Consider the following 20,509-nt stretch of genomic DNA (forward strand, 5'->3'; position numbering starts at 1 on the left):
GAACATTTGGATCGTTCTGTTACACCAGTCAGGATATATTTCGAACGACGACTGGAAAGAAACGAGAAGTCGTAGAGAATCGAATGTCACGAAAGAGGAGCAGGGTGTTCATGAAAAGGGCGGAGGTCATGTTCTCGATTTCCATCCTGTGAGACTGTAGAATCCGAGAAGTTTGTGAAACCGCTGTCGTGCTCACCGGCGTCTCGCATCCTAAATAAAAGCCGGCGGTGCGACTTTCGACCGCTAACTTTTAAGGATGACACGTAGAGACACGTGCTCGAGCGCAGGCACGAACTTACTATAAATTTTCGCCAACTTTTACGTTCCATTTGTTAGTCCCTGCCGCGCACAACAAAGGGCATCGATCAAAGTGTTAAAACGCTCGTCGACGCCGTTTTCCCTGAACGCGTATATCTCGAATTACGAAAATAGTCGAGCGATACGCGACGACAGGTAAATCAACGTGTGGGAGAAAGGGAGCGTTAACGGGGAAAAAGGGAGCGAATCTATAAAATTTTCAAAGGAAATTCGATATTCCAAACTTCCATACATCGATTCTTTTTTCGTATGATTTAAAATGTCAAATACAAAAAAACGCTAAAAAATATACATGAATTTATAACATCTCGATATGCTGGCATTGCATAATTGTAAAATATGCAATTCCAACCATATCGATATGTTATAAATACATGTATATTTTTTAATCCATTTATTATAAATCCACTTTATTATCTTTATAATTATTCTTCTTAGGTGATCTTAGTTTTATAAAACAAGAATAAGAAGGGAGGGCGTGTGCCACAACGGGATCCGACCACGAATTAGTCGTAGAAATTCGCAATTATCTTGCGAAAAATATCCTCAGTCAGGAATCGAACCTGGATCTTCTGCTTATCAGGCAGACATCTTATCCTTTCGACTACAGAGGCATATGATGATATTTATCGCAATAATGTGTTTAGAATAACACGTCGTCAACAATTCAATGATACACACATATATACATACATTACAGTATACATATATACATGTGTATTCTCGAATCCTCACGACCGGTATTCCAGAGAGATGATGATCCTATTCTCTCGATGGACGCAAGTCGGATCGCAGCGACTCTCCAACACCAACTTTCGAAAATAAACGAGATATAGGTAATAAAAAAAAGCCATCCCAAATTCGATCGATATGATATAGCGTTTGTTTGTTTTCGTTTCCTTCGCGTTGACTCTAAAATTAGGCAAATTGTCACGCCTCATCGCCGCGTTTCCTTTTAAATCCGGCACGGAAAGAGGAGAGGGGGGGGGAGTGCAATACGTCGGCGAACGCGGCGGGAGGGGAGGTTAAGGAGGAAGAGGAGGAGAGGCGAAAAGAAGACGAGACGATTGACGCGTGAGAGAGTGCGTGCGCGAGGAGGAGAGCGGATAACGTGGAAATGAAACGGCAGGTAGAGCGATAGGGCGCGGATAAGGGAGCGCGAGCGAGACGGCGCGATCAAGGCCGGCGCGGGCGGTGCGGGCGATCGCGCCCGAAGCTCGCGCTCGCCCGGCCCAAGTTAGTTAGCAGTCTATGCGCACACGCGACGCGGTCCGGACGTACGCCGGCACCGCTGCTTCCTCCGCCACGCATCATCGTGTCCGCGCGCGTCGCGCCGTGCCGTGCCGTGCTTGACCTCGTCAAACGGCACGTAGATACTCCGGGCCCCCGCGGAGGGAAATTGCGGTTTCCGTTTTCGAAAGCGCGCTTCCCCGCCGGTCAAGCGGAGCGACGACGACCACGCGACCATCCCGAATTTTTCCGCGATCCTCCAACGGAGTTGGAACGGAGTCGGCTCGCAAGATCGACGTTCGTCAATCACACTGATCGTAAATAAGAGAAGTTTTGCGATATAACCACGCGCCGCATCTAATTGACACGTCTTTTTGTCCCAGTTTTCTTTCATTCGCTTTGCGTGCTTTTCGATTTGAGTTGATTTGGGAATTTTTTTTTTTTTTTATTGTTATGGTACCCCGCGAAAGTTCAACTTGAAGTGTGTCTGTTACGTATCCTGTAGGAAGGTAGCAGGGTTTCACCGAGGAAGAAAGTTTGCGACGAGCGGTTTACGCAGATTATAACGAGGTAAATAACAAACAGTTTTATGTTTGCAGGATTGTCTGAAAGTAGCCTGTTTTAAATGTAAAAATATTTGCCATACAGACATCGGTAAATGTGAATTGAGAGTTTGAAAGTTTCTGTACAATCGTTAGCGAGGATTTACTATCATTAAACATGTAAGGATAATTGTAGAAAATATAGATTATTTCTTGATTTTGGATTATTTAATTATTTTAAATTATATATAAATTATATATAAATTACATATAAATTATATATAAATTATATATAAATTACATATAATTATATACAAATTACATATAATTATATATAAATTACATATAAATTCTTAAATTATAAAATAAATTATATAAATATCAGGCGATATTCAAAGTACTTGGATTTAAAAACTAAAAAGTGGACTTCGGCGCCGAATCGACGTTAACCATGGATCAATCGCGTAATGTCGGCGGGACAGGATGGCGTTTATTAATAACTTGACAGGAGTGACATGTGCGTAGATGCACGGCGCTCTCGCAAACGTCGCTGCCGGAGATTCGGCCTCTTCGTGTTTTCGTGACATAACGATAAATCACAACCGTTTCTCGAACGGAGAGTCCCCCTGCGTTATTCGTCTTAATGAAGCTTTTCCGTCGATGCGATTGCTCGGTGAGTCACTTGGCGAGCGATTTTCTGCGCGAATCATCGCGAAGGAATCGCGAGAATGAAGACGAAGACGAAGACGACGACGACGACGACGACGACGACGACGACGACGACGACACGCCCGTTTTTCGCGTCGTCGCGAAGAAAAGTTTAACGTGTGCGTGCAATGAGAGAATACCGCGGATGCGATATCGATCTTTTTGGGGATATTCCTCGCATTTCAGAAGTTTGCACCATTGTACCATTACGACAAAAGTTTTCCACAAAGTTCAGGAAAAAAGTGAAATGAAATTAGTATCTCAAGTATGAGTCAGCCTCGACACGAAACTTTGTCGCGTGACAATCACGTTTATCGTCGATATGAAATTTATTAATTTTTATAATCATCTATGTAACGTTCTGTCGAGTTTGTAAGATTGCTGATAAAGTGTTTAAAAATTTAGTCAGATATAGAAAATAATTCTATTCAAATTGCGAGAATAATAAATATTTTTGCAGTATTATTATCATACTTAAGTATCCCACATAATTATTTTAATGATCTGATAAATTTATTTTCAGAATTTTTAGTCTAAATTTTTAAATACTTTAACAAAATTGTTCTTTTCGTGTGTCATCGTATTTAATAATAAATGATTATTGTATGCGGTACAATTATTTTTATTACATGTAAATATCTGGCTAATTTCTGACTAGTTATTGATTAGAAAACGCTAGTCAGAATATTGCGAGTTTTACTGATCGGAAACTGGTAGCTTTTACTGATTAGTTTCTGGGTAGTTTCTAGCTAGTTGCTGACCAGTATTATCTAACAAAAATTTTCTAATCAGTTATTGAATAGTTACTGAACAGTAACTATTCAATAACTGATTAGAAAATTTTTGTTAGATAATACTGGTCAGCAACTAGCCAGAAACTTCAAAAGAATAAAAACTAGCCAGTTTCTAGTGAGTTTTTATTATATATTTTTCTACTTAGAAATTTTCTAAAAAGATAATTTTCATAAAATTATCGCTATATGCACATATCGCTATATATACATAGTCGGTCATAAGAAGGAAGGTATTACTCTATCTATCTAATAGAAATGTCTAACTGCTTACGTCATACACTGTCTGTCGGAATTATCATGAACATAATCCCATATATATGTATATTATACAATAAAATTCAGAGCATAGACGGAATTCAGAGATGAGGTCACTGCGAATGCACGAAAGTAGGCGGTCGAGCGATTCAATAAACGGCACGGCGAAGGTCATGCTTAAGTCATCGGGCGTATTAACGTTTTTATTTTCGTGCCATTTATCCTGGCGAAAATTAACGCCGAGTTTATAGCCGAGGATGATTAAATATTGCTTTTTTAATTTCTGCGAATTAGTTAAAAACTTTTTGTTACCTACAGGATCAATTTTCCAAGGACAATTTTCGCGTTAACACATATCCATCTGGTCTGTCGGAACTGTGTTAAAACACGTTAAGCACCTTAAATTTACGAGACTATTCTTGGCTGGTGGAGTTCATTATAACGTAACATAGGATAGGTTGCAAAGTTTCATGTGTCAAAAACGTACAGGGACGGATGATGAAGGCTAGACGTTGAAGTCATTGTCACAGACGTCACAACTTAAGGCGCTGCTAATTAGCCAATTAACTTGCGTCAAGTGAGATTTGCGTCACGTCTGTTTGCGATGAGGCATATCATATATTTTCATGTGTGTCACACTGTTGAAAATTTACAAGTGGATCTTGTTACATGAAAGTTCGTTTTCTTATCATTTTTCGATAAAACTTTCGCTGGAATATTACGTTTTTTTTTTTTTTTTTTTTTTTTTGACAAATTATTTAACTTTCTTACTGTAGCAAATTACTATAACAATCTTTGCAGAAACTGTTATATATTTTTTAATGTAAATGTTTTTTTATCTTTTTACATGATTACATTGCTTAATAAAATAACATAATTTTGTATTAGACATTTTAAATTAATTTTTATCATTTATCTCTAATCTAATTTTTATGCATAGTTACAAAAGCGTACAGTTACATTTAATTTATATTCTCAAATTTTACAGAACATATGGAATTAAATATATGGAATTAAATAAATCTCGAAATGAATATTAAATGTATATTTAAATTTAATTAATTTTTATTATTTATCGAATCCAATTTTTGTGACAAAAGTATAGCGTTATTTTTAATTTATATTCTTAAATTTTATAGAACATACGAAATTAAATAAATGTTAAATGTGTGAATATTAAATGTGTATTAAATGTAATGAAATTAACTTAAGTATGTAATTAAATTAATTCAATTACATGGTAAGTTAGTTAAATGCTTTTACATTTTGCTTTGTGAACTCAATAATCTTGTTTTCATGATTGCAAAACGAGATATCTAATGCGCCTGATTTGACGTCTTGCTGCTCGTAATTCCCATGAGTTAACTGCGACAAGGTGTATACTCCATTAATTATTTATTCTTGGAGACAAGAAGGTGGAATTATTAACGTTGATGATGACTTCCTGATGTCATCTTTAAAATTTATCGCGATTTTACGATAACTCTGAATAATCATGGTGCCTTCGCGAGATTTTAGTAGTTTTAATTTCTTTAGCAGTTTTAAATACTGCATAAATTAATAATACACAACATTATATTAAGAAAAATAAGAAAACCATTAACAACTTTTATGATTAAATATATTTATTTAGTTATATTTATTTAGTTTATATTTTATATTTTTATTTTATATTTATTTAATTTATAATTAGGTATATTTAAAAAATTTTTATTTAAAATATTCTATATTGCAGAAGTACATATTAAAGTGTTAAAAATGTTGGTATAATATGGCAAATATGTCAAATTTTCAATGCTAAAAGCACTTTACATTTAATGTATAAACTCAATTCATCTTACGCATCTGTTCTATCTGAGAAATTAATTCACTTGCAATTTTTAATTACAGCGGCTTTATTGCGTACATAAGATGTAAAACGACGTTTAAACGATAAATCTCATAATAAAACCATTATAGACTTCGCGTTAACTGGAACGTGCCGCGTATCGTGCAACATGGCGATTAATTAAGCGAGACGATCAGATATGCAAATCTGCCGACACCTCATTGAACGGATCTCGATTGAACTAATGTTCAAAGTTGCCACGCTAACGGAATATAGTATACGTTCTGTGCATAAACGTTGGAAACTTGGATTGCATCTTATCAAATGTCGTCTGCATTATAATTATTTTATCGTTTAAATTATTACCACTGCGAGCTGGAAGCTTATCCCAAAAGCGTATCTACGTTTCCGTAACGTTTGCAGTTACACCGGGTAACCAAGCAGTTAATTAATGCATTCATCTGATATGCAAATTAAAAAGTTTTACTCTAAATGACGAAATTAATTCACGAATTTTTGATTCTCCATGAAAACCTTGATGCGCGCAGAACACGCAAGCACCGTGTTTAGTTGTACGTTACAGGAAATGGAAACGACATGCAAAACTAATGTTTTATGATTTTATTTTGCGTATACACGTTGAAACCGCCTCGAATTACTCTCAAATAAATTATTAAAAATTAAAAATTTTTTTTATTACAAATCTTTTTTTTAAGCATACGTGTGCGCGGTTGAGTTCAACTTGGATAATATTCATTTATTATTTATAATTTTATATTTGTATGCATGAGTAAACGTACGAGGAGATACTTTTATGATTATAATTAATACAAAATATCTCTTTATAGATTATTTATCTTTTATTTCTGTAGAAATTATTGAAACGTATAGTAACAAGAATTATATTTCATTAATGTTTACTCGACTTATTTTAACGATGACAATTAAGAAGTTATTTACGACAATATTTACCTGCCACTGTTACATTGCAGCAAGCATATTCTCTATTTGTATTATGGAATATTGCAATAAAAAAAAAAGAAAACTAAGAAAACTAATTAAAAAATAAATTATTTCGATGTATTTCCTATCAATATATCTCAAAACGCTATCACAGGATAGAATTAATAGACAGATAAAACTGAACCCTTAATTTTAGCTTTCTTTCGATGAAACGCCTCGTACGAAGAATCGTTATTCCACATTTTTGTTTTATTTTTACGTGAAGGTTTCTTTTTGATTCCATTATGAATTACGTTTCCATCCTGTACGTACATCGCTCGCGGCGTTATCCCCTCGAAAGTTAGTTAATCGGCGACTGGTTCTCGTAGTTTCTGTGATGGGTGGGCTCTCTTACCGTCTCTTGTGTCTAGACCACATGCTTCGCACACGTGTCACGTTATTATGTCAATCGTTAACACGTGCATAAATCCACGAACCAAGGAACTTTGGTATGTCGAGGGCGTACCAAACATCGCTATCGGCTAAAGATAGTACGCACCGATAATACGTATAAACTATCGCCACTTGAAAAATATTCGAATATTTGCTTTTCTGTGTAGAAAAATATTTCTCTCGAGTAAAATATTTCTCTCTCGTCACGTAATATAAGAATATCTCCTGAAATTTTTATTACTATCTCATTTTAACTGAATAAAACTGAATGTATTTAAATGAAAGTAAATGTATTATGATGATAAACGATTTTTTTTTTTGTATTGAATAAGTATTGAATACGTATCGAATAATTACGCGTATTGAATAATAAATGTAAGTAATATGCTTACATTAATATAATTAATGTAATATAAGTAATATAATTATATTAATATATTTACATTAATATAAAAACAGTTCGTGTACAACATATGATGATTAATAAATGTTTGTAAATTATACGATGTTTCTACTATTTTATGTTGAACTAATGAAACGTATAATGTAATATTTGCAACCTAACGGTTTCTTTGTGCGAATATACGAACGATTATATTTTGCTGCATCCGGTTTGCACACTGAAATATGAGTTACAGCAGTGTTAGCATTTTTTCTGACATTGACGATAGAATTCCCTACGTGTTATAAGACTTATTCTCTCGAGTATGATTGCATGTCACTTTCACGTAGCGCATATAAGACAACTTAAAACACATTTAACGATATGAATTTCACGCTTTCCAGAAACAAAGTTTTATATTTATATCCTATGACACGTATGTATGTATGTATGTATAGGATGTACATAACCGCAAGATGCTTACGTAAATTCGTTAATGTCGTCAGTTCCACACATACGTACAGTGTCGATAATAAAATCTTTAATCAGCCAGAAGTTTCGTTAAATGATAAGGATATTTTTTGGACGTGGGCTCCATTTAATAATAATTTAAATAAATATAAGCGTGAAAAAATATTTAATATCATGAGAAACGATAAATCGATATTTAAATTCGAGTTTAAATGGAAAATCAGAATTTTTTTACCATAGATATTAAAGCAGACAGCTGCAGCTGTATGCAGCTGTCATACATTTTTGCAAATTTGCTCAAAGATTGTCTTCTAATAATTAAGATCCCGAAGCATCGTTCTTGTACCCTACGTCATCTGGCTGTAAAGACGACTCGTTATTAGATCTTTCTCTCAAGCGATAGCGCTCTCCCTTTTCATTGAGGAAGCTGTCTTTTGTCTCTTTCAATATTGCAGAGTTTGCCTTTAATGAATCTACTGTTTCCGGCATCGAGTATCGACAAGACGCAGCTAACGTCTCCGGCTTGTCTTTTGATCAAGGAAAGAATACTGCGAACATTCTCCTGTTTCAGCAGCCGTAAGCTCTCTGATGTAGAACAATAGTTAACCAGAGAGACTATTATTATTATTTTTATTTTTTTACATTAAGCGCTCTGAGAGCCAAGCGCTCTTGTTTTAAACGCATTAAAAAAGTCGAATGCTAGATAACTTAACAAAATTACGATGACGTAAGAAAGAAAAATGAAAAGAGGGAACTTATACATTTTCAAAATCTTTGATTGTATGCACTTTCAATACGATACTTCAAGTTACATGTACTCACTCATGCGACTGCAATACTCAAGCGACTGCAATACGAGCTATTGGGGGGGGGACCGGCGAGGTCGATATTTTTCGTTGTTTGCATCAAACGCGATTCTAGCGGAAATCAAATACTGCCGTCGAGAGCGTCTATATTGATTGGCGATATTTGACGAGAGAGGAGAAACCGCTCGCATCCCGTGTTTTTATCCGGTCGTCCTCCGTTTGAGGGTATTCTCTTCCGACGAGGGTCCACAAACATTATAAGGGCGCCGAGTTGGACCTTTTAATGGATCTACTGTTTGCATCCCGGAGAGGAGAGTATCAGCGGATACTCTTCTCGTCTTGCAATCGCGTCGCGCCTCGAAAATCAATCCCCCCTGCCGTATCGCGGCAGCCCCGCCATCTCCGCTCGCATTTTTGCGATTCGCCTGCGGAATCGCTTCATTGCGCGACCGATCGCTTCGGGCCAGACGGCGCCACGGCTGATGTTTGCGAAGACTGTCGGCGGTATTTGGTGACTTACGAACGTGGAAGAGAATCAACTGAAAAAACACGTCTCACTTTCCAGACATTTAAAGAGAATTAAAGTATCGCTAATTTAACGGGAACGTTAGACAAATTGTTCGAGGTGTTCCACTTTCTTGACAAGTATTTTATCATAAATAACGATATTTAGATGTTGACGATGAAATAAATAAGATTTTACTATGCGCGTTATATATAAAAATTATTTTTAATATAAATTCATTAAAAGTAAAAATTTATGTTTTTTTAAAGGGTTATCTATATCGAGAAAATTCATTTGGAAAATTTAAAATAAATATCAAAAAGTATGATGTTTATTTTCACAATGGAATCACAATCTTCTTGAGTTATATATTATTCGTTCGTCATAAATATTTTTACATAGCATAATTTTTTGCAATATCTAAAGCATCATCATTTATATTTAACGGTGCAACATATGGAATAAAATATGATGCACGATTGCACGATTATCATTGCTATTATTGTTATAATCGTTATTTCTTATTTGTTTTTTTTATATAAGTCGATTTTTACGAATTTATAAATAAATTGGAAAACTTCAACGAATTTACGATTTTCTGTTCGTAATAACGAGATGAATACGCGACTTGCGTTTAAATGAATTCAAAAGGCTGACAAATTTGGAAACATTAATATCGTCGAGGTATAGGATCAATGTATGCGTATCGTGCATCTCGTTAAAATCGGCTTTGTTCTCGAATTATGACAATATCCATTGCCTCATTGCTAATCAGTGTAATTACCTAAAATATTCTCGCGTGGGACATTTCACATAAATTTCATCATGAAATATCTCTCTCTCTCTCTCTCTCTCTCTCTCTCTCTCCCCTCCCCCCTCCTTCCCTTTCTCTCTTTTATCTGTAATACGTTATTATGAGATTTCGTAATATGATTTTCCATGCCGGAACGAATTCAATGCGGATATATTTCCTGTGCGAGTTTGTCTTGTAAATCGAATTGATTTTATTATGTCATAAAACTCTTAGTTTTCCATTAGATGGTATTCGCAATTAATTTCTTGATAATGATTTCTGCTATAAGTCTACGTAAATCGCAGCAACGTTACATTGCGAAAGCTGTGTGCCCTGCAAATCGCGTCTGCTATTATTTTTCTTTAATTACTTTTCCATTACTGGTGTTTCCACGACGCCGAAAGTTAAGTCTATTCTATCGAGGAGATCGCTGTAGTACTTAACATTTTAAGTAGGAGGTAGGAGAAATAATTGAATAAATGTTATCGTGCATCTGTAATCAGTATTTAATTTAATCAGTATTTTATATAAAAAATTTGTTAATCTAGGAAGTGCTTTTGTGATTAATTGTTAATTTTCCCGTCTGTTACGATAACAAGCAACGTCACTTGAGAGAGACCGAAATATTCTGAATGAAATATCGATAATGAAATATTAAATATCTTTTTTTATTAATTACGTTTTAAGTTTATTATTTAAAATGGATAGTTATTCATTGACATTTAATTAATATTTCTTAATAATCTGATTATAATCTGATTGCATTCTCGTCATTATGGATTAGTCAGTACAATTGTAAATGGATTTCTTTTATTATTTAGTAATAATTGATCGATGTAACAAATTATGTAATCAAATAAAGAAATTATAATTAAAACCGATAATAAAACAAAATTTGCCTTTAACTTGCTTATTCGGAATATTTATCTTTTACAATTTGCTTATATTTATTTTTCTAAAAAAAATTTTTCTAAATTTTCCAATTGAGATTAAGTCTGATTATATAGCCAAAATCTCGATCTTTATGCGTATAGAACACAGTGAGCATTAAATGCCGGTCATGATTCTTATCGAGATTTTTATCGGCGCACTCTCGGAGTAAATCTTCCTAACCCTTTCGAGTTCGCGAGAGTACGATGGTCATTAAGAAGACTGCGCGGTTGAGCATCGATTCTCCCTCTTAATTCAGGAAACGACATTACTGCATTCCTGCTACCGACCGGTGCCCACTAATATCATCGTCGGACCATGAAATTCCCAGCTGGAAACGGCTCGCAGTATTCCATGGACGTTAAAGCCCTCCCCCTCTCCCCCCTTCCCCCCTCCCCCTCGTAATTGCATCGTTGCGAGTGAAATGCGCGAAATAGTCGCTTCGCTCGAGGAAGCTTGGCGATCAGCATGCATTTTCACATTATCTTCTCCCGCTGTTAGCTCGCCAAATGTTAATTAACCGTGAAAGTGATCACACAATTCTTAATCTACTTTGTCTAAAGATGAATGATTTTTGTTTGTCTTAGCTTTATATAAGCTATAATAGTTTTATATCTGTTTTTATATGTGTGTATCATTATTGTTAATTATTTTGGATTTGTAGCGATAATCCCTCATAATTTTAATAGACTTAAAAATTATACTAAAAGTTTACGATTTACGAATTTTTTTTTTTTTAGATGTATAAACATCGAAAGATTTAATAAGAATTTCATGGAGTTGCGAAAACGAAACAAAAGCGACAAGCGTTCTCGTGTTCCGCAAAGTTCCGTAGCGATGGCGTGACGTAATTGTTTCCAAACCGAGAAACCTCGTCTGCGTTCAAGCCTTTCACAAAGTTTCATCGTATTTTGGCTGTCGGTTTCGGCCTCGCTTACTAAATTTAGTTCGCGTTGTCCGAACCCACCATCTTGGAATAATCCTCTTTCGGCGTTTAAGCTATTCCGAAAGCCCTTTAAGCTCGGGTACGCTTCTTCGTATCCCTCACCGTTGCTCTTTGTGTCTCAAGCATTGAAACTTTAAGTCCGATTCACAATTCGCGGCTGCGAGTACTCGGTTGCAACAACACAACAATGTAATGTAATGGTCCTGAAAATACGTGACGGGGAACCGATCGTCGGCTTTATTTTTTTACCGCCGGTGGGGTGTAAAAATTACCTTAGGCGACTATTTGTGAGTTAACGAGGCGCGTAAATATTGGCGACTCGCCGGGAAAAAGATTTCGACCCCCGCTGTCCGGCTCGCCAACCGCATTTTTGGTGGGCCGAACGTGGGTGGGTGGGGTGGGTTCACGATCCCGCGTGTCGCGGGGCGCGGTGCAACAACCTCCCGGTTATTTCGGGGTGGGTCGTGTCACACGGAACGTACTCGTGCGAACTTGGTGCTGTGGCTGCGGGACACGCGCGCGCTCGCGCGTGTGCGCGCGTGTCCCGGAAAATTAATTTGCCCGGGGCGTGCGGATATATACACGCGCGGATGTACGCGGACTGTCCGTTCTAATAGGCCGGACGCGGAATCTGACTTTGTGCACCCGACGAGGTGCGCGCGGAAGTACGTTAGCACTGGCAGACAGCCGGACACATCGAACGGCGGGAACGTGCGCTCGTATGAATATCGTATACACGCAGGATAAATTAATTACTCGAGGCAAAAAGCTGACGGAAGTCCACCATTTCATTGTGATCTATCGGGGAGAAGTAGTACGGAAATAACGGCTCGATGCGAAAAATTTGAAAATGATTTTTAAAACGCGAGACGAACGAAAAGTTTTTCCTAATTATCAAAGAACAGGCAATCTTGATGAAGATGATCGTGATTTTTATTTTTATTATTTTTAAATTATATCCCACTTTATTAAGTTGCGTATTATTAAACATTTTTTGATAAATGTAATTATAAAAAGGTACGTAAGATTATATCGAAAAAGAAATGAAATCGTTAGTGTATTCTTTTTCAAAATCGAATACCAATGTTAAATTTGTTCTTATGTTTAGTATTAAATTTATGTTTGTACTATTAATTGTATGTATACTTTTGTCATATTTGTAACATCATATAACGTTTGTTAGTATACTATATTAACATAAATTGTAGAAAATCCGTTATTACTTTATAATGATATCATTCACTTCACCAATAATTAACGAGCCATTTCGGTTGGATTAGGATGAATACTGATTTATTTGATTGGATATCCGGAAAATAGTAGGCGTTATGTGTTCCTCGCTGTAAAATCGCATTAAGTGCATAGTTCGATAACCGCAAACCGCGGAAACAACGATATGTCGCGTTACATGCTATGCAATAAATATGTCAGTATCACATAAATTATTTTTTTTTTAGTCACAGCCTCATCGATTGATATTTAATAATTAACCAAAATTTATTGTTGTATATTATTTTTATCTAATTATTACACTGATTATAAATATTCTGATTATGAATATTCACTGATTATAAATAGTAATTACTTTATGAATATTTCATAATAATTCTTCACTTTTACATGACAACTATATTTTAAATCTGCTTTTCTAGCACTTGAAATTTTATTATTGAAATCTTTTGTTGAAAACAATGGTATATATGAATGTATATAAAGCGTACGTATATAAACTGAAAGAATGGCTGCATTACATCCAATTTGCTTATTTCTTACGAGGCATTGTATATTTAGAAGATTGAAAGATAGCAAATAGCTTGAATTTTATATGTATTTTATTTTTTTCTGAAAAACTGAATAAATGTATAAAAGGAACATTCTAAGTGAAATTTATACTCTATATATATACATACATATATATATATATATATATATATATATATATATATATAAGGAGAGTAGAAAAATATTTTTTATTATGACATTGATATATGTGTATAAAATATAGTGAAAGTATAACTTGTTTTTAAACATAGTTATTATATTGTATAATTTGACTTTCTTTTAATCCGATTGATGCAAATTTTACTATAAAATGTGCAGAAATGTGTTTGTGGTTACTATGTGAATCTTTATAAAAAAAAAACGAATAAAAATTAACAAAATAGCAGTATTTTTAACAAAAAATTGATTTTTTTATGTTTTTCACACTAAAAAAATAATATCTTAAAATGGAAAATTTTATTCAAGATTTAAACGAGAATTAGATATATACTTTATTTTACAATATTTCGGTTGTTGTTATCCGCTATAATTTTCCGTGGGCTCGAGCCATGCTTGATGCAATCTCTCCTGTCGTGCTCCAGGAGGATTATTTGTATATTTGCCAATGGCGTTGGAGGGTGTCGCCGTCCGACCTGCATCCATCGAGAGAATAGGACCATCATCTCTCTGGAGTACCGGTCGTGGGGATTCGAAAGAATACATGTATATATGTATATTGTAATATACGTATATATATATATATATGTATCATTGTATTGTTGACGTGTTATTCTAAATACGTTATTTGCGCGATAAATATCATCACATGTCTCGGTAGTTGAAGGAATAAGATGCCTGCCCGGTAAGCAGGAGGTTCGATTCCTGGCTGAGGTGGTATTTTTTCGCAAAATAATTACAAGTTTTCACGACTGGTTCGTGATCGGGCCCCGCCGTGACGCACACCCTCCCCTTCTTATTTCATTTTTGGAATTTTAATAATAAAGTTTTAAAATTATTAATACTAATAACTTTTTCAAAACGTAATAAAAAGATCGACCTTTTAAATTTCCAATTCCCCTCAACTCACACATTTTTTGAGATTACATCGTTGGTTTCAGCGGCCCGAGCCGCACCGTCTGTAAGCAGTACTATTTCCCATTCGCACGAGGAATTTTTTCGACTCTTAGAATTTTTTTATGGGCATACAAATCCATCCATGATTACATCACGTCAATAATCCTGAGATCCATTAGTTCACAGATCTGCTCCGGCCGCCGCCGTTAACGAACTTGCGGATGATCAATTTTCGAGAGGCAATTATTAGCTTTACTTGAACGAAGGCCTATACGTCGCGGATGTGCGCCGTCGTTCACCAAATCCTTTAATGCCAGCACTCCTGGATAGTTAATATCAATTTTCTTTTCTCCCTCCTGACCGCCATGCAATATCAATTTTCTCTATCGTGAAGTAGGATTTTCCCTTCTTATTACATCAGCAATCATTCATTGGGTCCGACTTTCTTAGTCGCCCATCTGAAAATTACTTTCGCGCGATTTTTAATATTCCACCGTCAATTTCCGTCACCTCTTTGACGAATTATTATTCATTCTTTATCACCCATTTCTTCTGATTCTCGCACAACGTTATAACAACGTTGCTAGAATTCACGTAATTATACTGACAATTTCACAGATTGTAGACTCTAGAATAATCTTATGGGAATGAAAGAATCACGATTTTCCTTTAGCACATATTGAAATTTAAGTCTTGTATTTTTTTTTCTCTCAGTTTTATTCGTGCGTAATTGCCAGGAATAAATTTTATTTAAACAGCTGCGCGCGGAAAATTACCTCGACTTCTGTTCTTTTTCGTATGTGTTTATAATTCTTGTCGCGAATCGAAATATCGGAATTTTTATTTTTCACTCAGAGTACATTTGAAGACTACCGTTCTTCTTTTATTGGGGCCTCGAATAGCCCGCATTTCGGACGCGGACCATTTTTGGCTGTTTTCCACGCCCGCGGGAACTTTTCTCATTATTCCGATTAGCGGAAATCTACGCAACGATAGATCAAACATTTCGGGTGGCTCTCTGTTGCCCGCGCCGGCGGAGGTTGAATATCGAGATTCGAATGAAATAAAAAAAAAAAAAAAAAAAAAAAGAGGAGAGAGTGAGAGAGAATCCCTCGTCCGCTTTGATTGCGCATCGCTCGTCTGCGTCGATCCCGCGAACGAATCATTAAGAGCTTTAACGAACCGTTGCGCGTAATCAACGGATCCAAAAGCTTTTCGTCGCTGTGCTTGATCATCGCACGCGTTTCTCATTTTTCGTGAAATGAAAGCACGCTCGAAAATATGCAAATTTACGCAGGATGCTTTATGCGAGGATCGCTCTCGAGGAAAGTTGAAAATTGGTCGTTAATCTGACAACGCGTAATTTTTTATTGTACCAGCATTTCGAAAGCAAAATATGATAGTAGGCTTTAGGCAATTTCAATCGCGACGATACATTGTGTTCTGATGCACATAGATAGTATTAATTCGAGTTGTTCGACGGGCAATCTTTGTAAATTGCTTTAAAATCTTGCGATATAATGTGGAAAGTATTATAATATGTTGACAAATATATAGACATATTATGTTGAACTGTAACAATAAAAATCACAAGGAAATATATAATTTTTTTTAATTGTTTGTCGAAAGATAAAAAGAGTTGATCTTAAAATCTTTTCAGTAAATAATCTTAATACTAGTATAATTTAATCTAAATAGTTTCTCTGTCAAAATTGAATGAGCGCTTTTTACGTAGCGCGCTTTAGTTTCCTATTCGTAAACTACTCCACTTTTTTCCCCATTTTATTCCATTAATAACTGTACAATTTAATAATTTAATATAAATGCATTTTCACTGGAAGTGGATTCTGTGACGCTTGATGAAAATTTCAACAGCCGGTTATTAATTCAACAATCGGAAATGGCGTTCTTGAAATATCTCGTAAAAGTACTTCGTCAAACGCGAGTGGCGGAGTGCGACGAAAAAATCCGCTTACTTCCACGTATACTATCTAAAAAAAATCTTTTATACGTTTTTTCGCGTCATAATACATCCGCGCAATGATGGATTCATAAACCTTAAGCCACGTGGAAGTCCGCGCTCTTGCGATTTCGCACGTCCCACAGTCGGCTGATTCGATATTCCATAGACGAAGAACGACGAGTAAAGCGGGAGCCGCTGTGGAAATCCGCGAGATTTCCACAAAACAATTACATTGAATTTCCGTTGTTTATCGATCGTGATAATGCCATTCGTAAAATCTCATTCGGTGAAACGCGTGTCCACCATTCAGATTCGATGTAAACGCTCGAAATTCGAGTCTCGACATTATTTACGTGAATGTCATTGATCCTCATAATTGTTAATTAATTCGTATCCTGATATTTGTGTTTTCTCACGATTTTCGTATATCGCCGTTGTGCATATCGAATTGCTGCGTTCGTTTTTGATTCTTGCGAAACGATGTGATCCGAGAGAGATCTCTTCATTTTTCGATAAAAATCACATAACAATATCTTTCAAAAATTTAATAGTTTTCCGTACTAACATAATTTTTACTTTAATTAATTACATTTTATCATAATATTTGTAAAAACATTATTTAGTTATATATTTAAATAAAAATTCTCAATTAAACATGTATAAAATTTTGCGAAGGTGATGAAGATTTGATGCAAATGTATGCAGAGTGTTCTAAGATAATGGATTCCTGAGCTCGAACACGAAATTCTGGAGAGCATCCAATCTTGATTTTGAGTCTTAAGACTATGTAGATTAATCTGCGAGATTAGTCGAAATCGTTCCGATTTATTATCGTGATAAATCGAATCGGATTTAGCCGCCGTGATATGTAACAGATACGTTTAGCGAAACTTGTTTCTACAATAATTTATCCGGGGTGATAATTCACATTTTCCTATCCGCGTGCATTTCCCTCGGGACACGCAGCCTCCGCAGTCTCCGTTTTGCGAGAAATGGATCGCACGAGTCGAGTTAAATATTCATTACCCGTAAAAAATTAACTCGGGCTGCCTTGGGAGTGATCATCATTTTGCCGACTGACGGCGGCAAAATTTTTGAACATCGGGCGTCGAGTAATTAACAACGGCGCTGGCGCTATCGGGACTAGGTTTTTTTCATTAAACGTGGCTCTTACGTGTTTCCGCGTGGTGCGCACGTGGCGCGAATATTATTGCCGCGAAACGATATTAAAACAGGCAGTTTCTCCTCAGCCGCCGTTATCGTGGCGATGCAGCAGGCATGGGAGTACGATCGCGATAACTTTCCACCGTGTGTCCCTTTAATCGCGCTGGTGGCGACCATTCATCACCGCGCCGAGCTCCTCGTCGCCGCAGTGCCGCGGACACAATCGCATAATGCGTGCGCGAGAGAGAGACTCCACGTAGTATATGCGTGCGCGCGCGCGCGCGCGCGCGTGTGTGTGTGTGTGTGTGTGTGTGTGTGTGTGTGTGTGTGTGTATGTGTGTACGTATGCATCTGCTGCGTGCGGAATCCCTTCGACCGTCGATACCGCCACGTTGGTGCACACATGCATCACCGCGACGGAATCCGTATTGGCCAGCGCGAACCGCAGGTTCGTGCTCAAAGTACGATACGCCCGTTTGCGATTCTAATCGCGCCCGATCGCCTTCCGGGGGGCTTTCCGCATTTTTCGTAATCGTGCGTGGACGTGGCGTTTAAAGTGCGTTTCCGGTGAGTTTGCACTCTCGCGTATCCGATGATCAATAAGGGATGGAGGAGGAGGGAGAGAGAGGGGGGGAGAGAGAGAGAGAGAGAGAGAGAGAGATCGCTATTTATTGAACGTATGGGAGAACATGTCCTCAAGCGTTAAACGCTACAATTATAAAAAAAAAAGTACAATAACTTGTTAATCTCTATTTGTCAATAATTTGAATCGCTGTTTCATAAGAATATTATTTTCTAGAATTCGATTGATGTTCCGTTGTAATGTTGTTATTTTCTAATTATTTTCTAATTCTATTTTGTAGTTTTCTGTTTTTCTTTACTAACTTTTTTCTTTACTAACTCTAACACTTTCATATAATGATAATGTATTAATCGACCTATATTCACTCTTTTTCTGTTTTTTTCTTTGATATTGATATTACTCTAGATATTTTCCATCCATCGAGACAAAAGCCCTTCATCAGAGATTTACCAATTCTTCTTTTATTACATGAGAGGAAAAAAGGGGAAAGAGAAAAAAGAGATTGAAAAAGGAAGGGAGGGAACGCTCAAGAAACACGATATTGAATACACATATCGTGAAGAACGTATTAGTCCGCTGACTAAATTACTAGAATGAGTATGAGATTATAATTTGAAAAAAAAAAGATTTATGACTTTTTCGTAATATTTTTTAACTGTTTGTTAATTTTAAAACACACTATATAGGTTTTTTTAGAAATATAATAACATTTATAATAAACCTTTTTACGTTTTCATATCATATTGTAGTTTATACATAATCGCTATATTATGTATAAATGATATTTTCCCTAAATATTTAATTTTGTATAGTAGCGTTATTATGTGCACAGATAATGCGCATTAACAATGAAATGTATCGGCAATATTCATAAATACAATTTTATCGTCATAAAGTTCACGGAACGCATATATCTGCGTATTTTAAACACATTTGATCACGTTCTGCGGATCACTGTATTTACTAGCATGAAAGCCCGTTACGTCATGAGTCAATAGAATTTTGCTGGCAAATACAATGTCAAATAATGCTTGTTGCCATAACAAATCCGTAATATAGATCAAATAGATCGATCTTATATATCGATCGATATTGGATTATTTTAGAAATGTACAGATAATTTTCTTTGTATCTTTTTTATAGATTCTACTTCATAATAGACTCGCTTGTTGATTCGCATCATTTTGTTAGAAAGTTTAAGAATTTTTACTTAACATTTATACAAACCTTTTATACAGTTTGAAAAATATTTTTTTTTTTTATAGAAAATTTTCTATATAATTTTGAATTACGATATTTTATTTTTTTTTTTTTTTTAGCGTAATAATCAAAAAATCGTTACATGGCGGCAAAATTGATCTTTTAACTCACTCAATCGCAGTTATCAGATAGATTTGAGTGATAGATATCCTAAATTAAGATGAAAAGGAATTTTATTTATAACGTGGAATCCGTCGCGATTAATAAGTAGCAAAGTAGTTAGCTACGCTATCCACTGCGCGACAAGTGACGCGGAGAAACGTAAAGGGAAAACGATATTTGTCCGTCGCTGTTTGTCTCCTACCGGATGGCGTACCGGATGGATTTTGCATAATCGGATAGGCACTTTTGCGCGACCGAAAGGGTGCGCATGATCAAAATAATTCTGCGCGTCGCGGTTTGTAAATAACGCCGCACGCCGCCGTCTATTGTATCGCGTTCCCCAATATGCACGCGCATTCCCACGGACATAACACGTGTGGGAGTCGAACGTGGTTCGTGAATACAGTCAATCACGGCAATTTGCATCTCTCCTGTCTGCCGCGTGTTCCCTCGGCCTCCTCCTCCGCCCCCCCCTCCTCCCCCCCTCTCCTCCCCCCCCACGCCTGCCTCTTCCCTTGTCTCTCTGTGTGTTCTCATCTCCATTATCTCTATCGGCTTGTCAAACCTTGTGCCTTTGGCGCAAATCATGTCTGATTGAGATTTCGGGCCGGACTCGTGAATAGAACTTGATTTATCCGTACGCACCCGTCGGCAGATCTCCCCCCCGGAGATGGATCGCGTAATCTCGAGCGTATTAAA

The 20,509-nt window shown here is 36.3% G+C and overlaps 1 protein-coding gene across 10 annotated transcripts in view; it reads left to right on the forward strand.

Moving 5' to 3' along the window:
* C3G (C3G guanyl-nucleotide exchange factor) overlaps positions 1–20,509 on the forward strand; it is a 70,607-nt gene that overhangs the window by 34,519 nt on the left and 15,579 nt on the right. The window contains exon 1 of one of the 10 annotated variants that reach the window (XM_011632256.2): positions 1,474–2,118. The exons of the other annotated variants lie outside the window; for them this stretch is intronic. The gene's annotated coding sequence lies outside the window, so the exon portion shown is untranslated. Of the gene's footprint in view, positions 1–1,473; positions 2,119–20,509 lie in introns of those variants that run through there. 10 annotated transcript variants of the gene reach the window in all.

Source organism: Pogonomyrmex barbatus, unplaced genomic scaffold (assembly GCF_055798465.1).
Source record: "Pogonomyrmex barbatus isolate J1 unplaced genomic scaffold, ASM5579846v1 scaffold8, whole genome shotgun sequence".
Taxonomy (NCBI): Eukaryota; Metazoa; Arthropoda; class Insecta; order Hymenoptera; family Formicidae; genus Pogonomyrmex; species Pogonomyrmex barbatus.